Source organism: Leucopleurus acutus (genome assembly GCF_964270905.1).
Source record: "Leucopleurus acutus genome assembly, chromosome: 12".
Lineage (NCBI taxonomy): Eukaryota > Metazoa > Chordata > Mammalia > Artiodactyla > Delphinidae > Leucopleurus > Leucopleurus acutus.
In genome coordinates this window covers 21,275,244-21,283,139 of record NC_139154.1, presented here as the reverse complement: position 1 = coordinate 21,283,139, position 7,896 = coordinate 21,275,244, and positions in this window count along the sequence as shown.

The window sequence follows — 7,896 nt, the reverse complement described above, 5'->3', positions numbered from 1 at the left end:
ATAACAAGCCATGTGTCCTACGTGACACCGGGAAGCAGATTTGTCAGGGCCTTGTCCTCCAGCATCCACCACCCAAAAAGATTATCGAGTTCATAATTTGGAAAATAAATACCAATCTGGCATTTTAGGCTGGAGGAAAAAATAGCTTGCTTGGACAGAGAATGAGGAGTTGAGAGAATGAGGAAACCGGCCACACTGGGCAAGAGGACTCAGTTCGGAGAAAGCCAGGCAGGTTAGGTGGGACCAGAGGACAAAACCGAGGCCTGGGCAGAACCCGGATTATCAGTCAAGTCAAGAACTTTACACATTAGGAAATGTGTAAAGCCTTGGCCTTTGAGAGCTCAGATGGCGGGTGAGAGGCTCTTGAGTTCAGCAAGCCATGGATACAAATATGCATCTTCCCAGTGTACACTGGCAGTCATCTCCCCTCCAGTCACAGAAATTCCAGAGGAAGCTTAATTATGCAAGAGGCGGACACTGACAGTCCCCCAGACATCACTTTACTTATTTCCTCGTTTTTTCTTTGTTGCAAAAATGTTGGTAGAAGTTGATTTTCAACCTCAGAATGGGGCACGGGAAGGGGGGGCCGCAGAGCCATGAAACTGGACTGCGTGAATGTAATTCAAGGGTTCAGGGTCATTGAAGACTTAGAGCAACTGGAAATAAATGATGGAAGTAGTGATCAGCAAGGGGAATTGAGTCGAGCAAGGAAGCGAGGGTGAGATATGTTCAGAAGCTCAGAAAGGGAAAAGCAGAGGTTTAGGAGTCAGAGATCTGAGTTCTGATGGACAAAGTGTTCAAATGCTCACCCTCCCTGCCCCTCAGTTTTCTAACACCCGGGATTGGGTGGAAATGATTGAAAAGTCCTCCTGGGATGTTAGAGACTCAGATTTATAGAAACCTGGCCTCAGCCCTGGAACTGTTCTCACCTCCTAGCCGAGTAGAAGAGGGTTGACTTGAGCCATGGAAGTTAGTAGAACATGTGGCATGCTGGAGATTCAGCAGCCAAGCTCAGCCCTTTAAAGGCCATCCTTGAGCACTGGGAGAGAATCTTTTTAAACTAGTCTATCAGTTGAATTAAAAGGAAGTAACTCCTCTAGTGCACGACAGGATGGAGGGCTTGGGGTGCAGAAGCAGATCAAAGGGCAACAAAAGAAGAAGAAGCAGGGCTTCCCTGGTGGCGCAGTGGTTAAGAATCCACCTGCCAATGCAGGGGACACAAGTTCTAGCCCTGGTTCAGGAAGATCCCACATGCCGCGGAGCAACTAAGCCCATGTGCCACAACTACTGAGCCTGTGCTCTAGAGCCTGCGAGCCACAACTACTGAGCCCGTGCACCACAGCTACCAAAGCCTGTGCGCCTAGAGCCTGTGCTCCGCAACAAGAGAAGCCACCGCAATGAGAAGCCCTGACACCTCAACAAAGAGTAGCCCCTGCTCACCACAACTAGAGAAAGCCTGCGCGCAGCAACGAAGACCCACCGCAGCCAAAAATAAACAAATAAAATTAATTAATTTAAAAAAAAAAAAGGAAGAAGAAGAAGATGAAGCAGACCAGAGGCGAGACAGACATTGTACCCCAGCTACCAGGGCCGTGCAGTTGCCACTGCTGTGATGAGGAAGTTGTGTGAGCTCAGATCTCTCCCAAAAGCAGATCTGGAGACAAAGGTTTGGGTGCCGGTAGTTTATTTGGGAGATGGTCCCGGGAAGCACAAGTGAATGAAAAGGGAAAAAGAAACATGGGATGGGACTTCCCTGGCGGTCCAGTGGTTAGGACTCTGTGCTCTCAATGCAGGGGGACACAGATTCAATTCCTGGTCGATCCTGCATGCCACAGGGTGCGGCCAAAAAAAGACCCTCAAAACAAAACGAAAAAAGGAACGTGGGATGGAGATGTGCCAGTGAGCAGAGTGTTCACTGGGCAGCTGGGCCAGATGTACCTAGATGGTAGGGAAATTAGACAATGCAGACTGACCTTACTTTATGCGTACCTGTGATCACAGTAAAGGTTTTTGTCAACTTTTTTTTTTTTTTGCGGTACGCGGGCCTCTCACTGCTGTGGCCTCTCCAGTTGCGGAGCACAGGCTCCGGACGCGCAGGCTCAGCGGCCATGGCTCACGGGTCCAGCCGCTCCGCGGCATGTGGAATCTTCCCAGACCGGGGCACGAACCCACGTCCCCTGCATCGGTAGGCGGACTCGCGACCGCTGCGCCACCAGGGAAGACCTGTCAATATTTTTTTTAAAGTAATATTTTAAATGCAGGGGAACGTGCTATTTAGAGACCTATTTGAAATCTTTTATAAAAAGAATTACTTCCCTTAACTTATCCTTTTTGTAAATTTATATTTTGTATGTAAGGATTGTTTAAATCAAGTTCAGCCACGAAAAGTCCTTAACCTGCAAAAATCCGCAAGGGGCCTCAAAAATGAGGTCAGAGGTAGCCTAACAGCTTCAGAAATCAAGATGGGAGCCATAGGAAGTGGTTGGGAGAAACCAGATGGGGACATTAAATAGTTATCAGGTATGTCGGGTTTTGATAGGTGGTCCGGCAACAGGAATCAGGGGCTTTGAGGGAAGGACAAGCCAGGCCTGCTAGCTGAAGAGACAACAGGCTTATTTATACTTGAGCCCATATTTGTGTCCTGGGCCTCTGCAGCTAAATCTTAGAAAGTGACCAGAGCAGCAGGCCTCTCTGATGCTTACCCATTGAATAGGTCACATCTGAAATGTTAGAATCTGGAGTCTGAATATGATGTATCAGATTCTGGCCGATGTGCATCAACGTGTATCAGAAGCGCCATTAGAAAGGAGTCAGTCATCATCAAGTTTATCCCTTTGTAGCATCACAATAGCCAGGACATGGAAGCAACCGAAGTGTCCATCGACAGAGGAATAGATAAAGAAGATGTGGTACATATATACAATGGAATGTTATCAGCCATAAGAAGAAATGAAATTGAGTTATTTGTAGTGAGGTGGATGGACCTAGAGTCTGTCATACAGGTGAAGTACGTCAGAAAGAGAAAAACAAACACCGTATGCTAATGCATATATATATAGAATCTAAAAAAAAAATAGTACTGAGGAACCTAGGGGCAGGAATAAAGACGTAGACATAGAGAATGGACTTGAGGACACGGGGTGGGAGAGGGAAGCTGTGGCGAAGTGAGAGTGGCATGGACATATATACACTACCAGACGTAAAATAAGTAGCTAGTGGGAAGCAGCCGCATAGCACAGGGAGGTCAGCTCGGTGCTTTTCGATGACCTACAGGGGTGGGATAGGGAGGGTGGGAGGGAGGCTCAAGGGGGAGGGGATATGGGGACATGTGTATGCATGTGGCTGATTCACTTCGTTGTACTACAGAAACTAACACAATATTGTGAAGCAATTATATTCCAATAAAGATGTATAAAATAAATAAATAAAATTTAAAAAAAAACAACGAATGAACCACAAGTCTCCATTAGGGATCCTGCAGGCTGGTCCAGCCTATTGATTTGTAGTTCTAAGTTAATTATAGTGACTCCAGCCTCAAAATCTCCTAAAATACGCCCTATGATAAAAGATTAAGTGGTGACGTGCCAGTGAGAAACTATGAACTGCAAAGGCCATGGATGAATTACAAAATGTGAGGCCTGTCCTGTTCTCTTAAATAAACATAATGATCATCTTCATCTCCTTTTCCCTGTCTGCATTCCATATTCGGTGGCCAGCTAGTTTAGAAAATGTAGTCAGGGCCAGGTCAAGAGGCCAGCCATGACTGACTGACTTGGATCACCTGGGTTTGTCCTAATTCTCGACTGCAGACAGCTCCTTGAGGTTAGTTGGAGGTTGAGGGGCGGGGGAGGGGAAGAGTTGAACAAGAAAATGTGTCTGGATCAGCATGGAGTCTTGAGGTCTCCTGGAAATGCACCTCAGAGTCACAAAAAGGAAAGACCACTTATTCTTATAGAATTGCATCTTTTATTGCTTTAGAACTTATTATTATTAGCCGCCTTGCTTGTAAAAAAGCGTTCAAACAGTACTCACGGAGAAGTGCTACACAAAAGTGGCCTTTAAAATCACAGCTTAGCTTTTTAGCTCTACAGAGAGGAGAAAATGCAGAGGATGTGGGATGCCAGTAACTGGCAAGAGGAATTGAAAAGGGAGTGATCTGGGTATGGACTCAACAGACACCCACTTTTGAAATTTCCAGGAACTGGGAATGAGGCAGTCACTCAGAAGAGGGAACCAGTGGCCTCGGAAAAATTGAAAAGCAATGTTTGATAACTAGTAATTCTTTACATACCTTGGACCTTAAGAAAGTCCCTTTCTGTGTGGCCATTCCACGCAGAGTGGATAAAGAGCTGGAGTATGTGTTCTGTTCTGCAAACTGTGTTCCCAGGGTCTCCCTGGATTTCCCAAGGGAGGTGGAGGAGTTCGTAAGGGGACCCCTGAGCTCGCACTGCCCGGCCCTTCCTCCTTCCACCACCCCAGTTCTGCTTTTATATGTTTTAGACATTGGGAATATGAGTAATAGTTTATTAAGACAAGATTTTCACTGCTAAGAAAAGTTTGCAAATCACAAGCTGAGGTATACTTGGCATCAAGATTTCCATGATCACATGGCAGGTATCTAGGAGATCTAGGTCTGCTGAGTTCAAAACTAAGCACTTGAGGCACTCTCTAAATCATTGCCATGACCTGAGCAGAGCAGTAGAGAAGATACAGGAGGAGAAATTAGGAACCTAGGCCCTGGATGTGTTCTACCGGAATCTCCACTGTCACGGTGGTTAGAACACCCAGCCTGATGTCATGGGACCAAGTATTCACGAACTGCTCGTTCATTAAGCAGCACAAACTTCACTCTCAAACAAGATCTCATACACAGATGTGAGGAACACCTGTGTCCCCGTTCCCGACTATGTGAGTGTGACCACGGCCTTTTAGGGTCTATTTGATGACCTGTTTTTATATGAAATAACCTACCTCCTGTCTCTCACACAGCACACTTTAGAGAGAATTGATGAGATAATCAAAAACATTTTTCATTCATGAACACCAAAAGACTGACCGAAATGATGAAGATAGTAGAGTTGCCCGACAATAATCTGGGCAACATTGCTTATATCGAAAAACTTAAAGGATACTTACAAAAAGTTTGTAGTAATGTAGAAATGTATGTTGTCATGTTAATCGGAAATATCACTATACAAAACTGGTGTGACATTATAGTCATAGCTGCATAAAAATTTAAAACTATGCATAAGAAACATTGGGAAGAAATACATCAAATTTTAGTAGTTTTCAATAGATGGAAACTGTGAGTGATTTTTTTTTCCTTCTTTCGGGACATGTGATCGTACAGATTTCTTCTATGAGCATGTGATATTTTATGACAAAGAATAAAAACAGAAGCAAACTATTATATATAGGATGCATAAACAACAAGGCCCTACTGTAGAGCACAGGGAACTCTATTCAATGTCCTGTGACAAACCATAATGGAAAAGATAGAAGTTAATACAACAGAAGAAATTAATACAACATTGTAAGTCAACTATACTTCAATAAAATTTTTTAAAAAAGAATATAGGGGCTTCCCTGGTGGTGCAGTGGTTGAGAGTCCGCCTGCCGATGCAGGGGACGCGGGTTCGTGCCCCGGTCCGGGAAGATCCCACATGCCGCGGAGCAGCTGGGCCCGTGAGCCATGGCCGCTGAGCCTGCGCGTCCGGAGCCTGTGCTCCGCAACGGGAGAGGCCACAACAGTGAGAGGCCCGCGTACCGCAAAAAAAAAAAAAAAAGAATATAAACATAAATTTTAAAATAAAATGAAATTTTAAATAAATAAAAGAAACTACTATTTAAATAAGCGAAACTAATCGCATTCGTTTCCAAGGACTGACCTAACAAAGGACCACAATCTGGGTGGCTTAAGACAACAGAAGTGTACCGTCCCACGGTTCTGGAGGCCGGAAGTCTGAAATCAGGTGTTGGCGGGCCACACTTCCTCTGAAACCTGGAGGGGAGTCGCGCCTTCCTTGCCTCCTCTAGGTAATTAATGGTGGCTGCCCATCTTCAGTGGTCCTTGGCTGACAGCTACTTAGTTCCAGTCCCAGGGCTTTCTCCTTGTGTGTTAAGTCTTCTTATAAGGACCCCAGTCGTACTGGATTAAGGGCCCAGCCTGCTCCACGCTGTCTGTACTTAACTAATTACATCTGCAATGACTTTATTTCCAAATAAGGGCACATTCTGAGATACTAGGGGTTAGGAATTCAATATACCATTTTTTTGGTGATGGGGGCACCATTCAATCTATAACAGTAATTTAACAACTTTGATGTTTTTACAGAAGTTGAAGACCGTTATTCTTCCTCATTCTGATGTAACGGTTTCCACATTTTAGCACATGGGTAAGTGTAGGGACATGGTCACTTTGATAGTTTTTGCTAAGACTTCCTCACCTTCTTTCTTGTCACTCCTCTCATTTTCTAACACGTATTTATTAGGCACATACTGAGTTCATAGCACTGTGTTGATCTATCAAAATAAAAAAAATCACACAAAACTCTTTTCTAACAAGTTGCTTTCATCCACACTGTAATTTGAAAACAGACTGACTTTATAATCAATGACTTCAGTCTGCAAATCACTATAAAGAATTACCTTTAGGTTAGATTTGTAAAAAAAAATTTCTTGGACCTTCTTACAAATATGGGATGATATGGGAAAAAGAAGGAAGAAAACTAAAGTAGAAATAGGTCCAAAGAGAAATTAATTTTGCTTGTTCTAAAGACAGAAGGACTATTTTTTCAGCATCCAGTAATCTCTGGTTTGGTTGGGATATTTAGGAATTAGCTAAATGTTTTAAAATATTGTCTCACTGGCTTTGAACTGTTCTTTGGGACTTTTACCCCCAGCGTGGCTAGAAGTATGTTCATTGTTTTAAATAGAAATCTAACCATGCTTATTTACTTTTTTGAAAGAATGCCGTCTTCTGCTAAGTTTGGCAGAATTGCTTGACATAAAAATATAAATAAGGGACTGTAGTGTGGCATGGATAAAGCAAGCACCACTTTATATTTTCTAATGACAGTTACACTGCTGATGCCTTAGGAAGCAAAAATCTTTATTTCACTTGTTACACACACGCATTTATACAGAGTATTTATGAGACTCTCAGTGACATCTTCAGATCAGCACGTGTATCCCATTGTGCAGCTATTCCCTTTTATTTCTATTTTCTTGTGGTGAATGCTTTGTGTCTAAAACGCTAAGGAAATTAAATGCAAAACTGTGTCAGTACAATGTAACTTCACTATACACATCAGGAAATTAGGATTTGTTCTCCCAGCAGCTGGTGTTTGGCTACTCTGAACATGATATGTCCAGAAAAGTTAACGTGGGGCAGTTTTCCTCAAAGGAATTCTGTTGGGATACAAAGAATACCAGTTCTTCCCACTCTGTGCACAGGACCATGGGGCCAGGATCAGCTCGGGATCTACCACCAGCTCAGGATCTCCCGGGTCCTCAGCCTCTTCCACTCCTAACCCTTCTCTGCTCTGCAAGAAGGGCCACGGTTAAACTGACAAACTACCTGTGTGCTACTGGGACGAGGGTGGCTCTCCCAGCACTGCCACCGTTCCTATGTGCTACCCCCCTTGTTGGGTGCTGGGCCCGGTGCTCTGTTCAGCACTTTCCCCGACTTATTTCATTTAAGCCTCACGCAACCCCATGTAGCCAGCCCTCCCGTTTTCCTAATTTCACAGGCGAGAAAACCAAGACCTAGAGGCATGAAGTCGTTTGGCCATGATTGCACCTTCAGAAAGTAGCAAATCCAGGTTTAAAAGCCAGATTCACGTGGACAACCCCTACTTCTGACCAGTAAGTTTTAGGTAACTGATGCATTTTTTA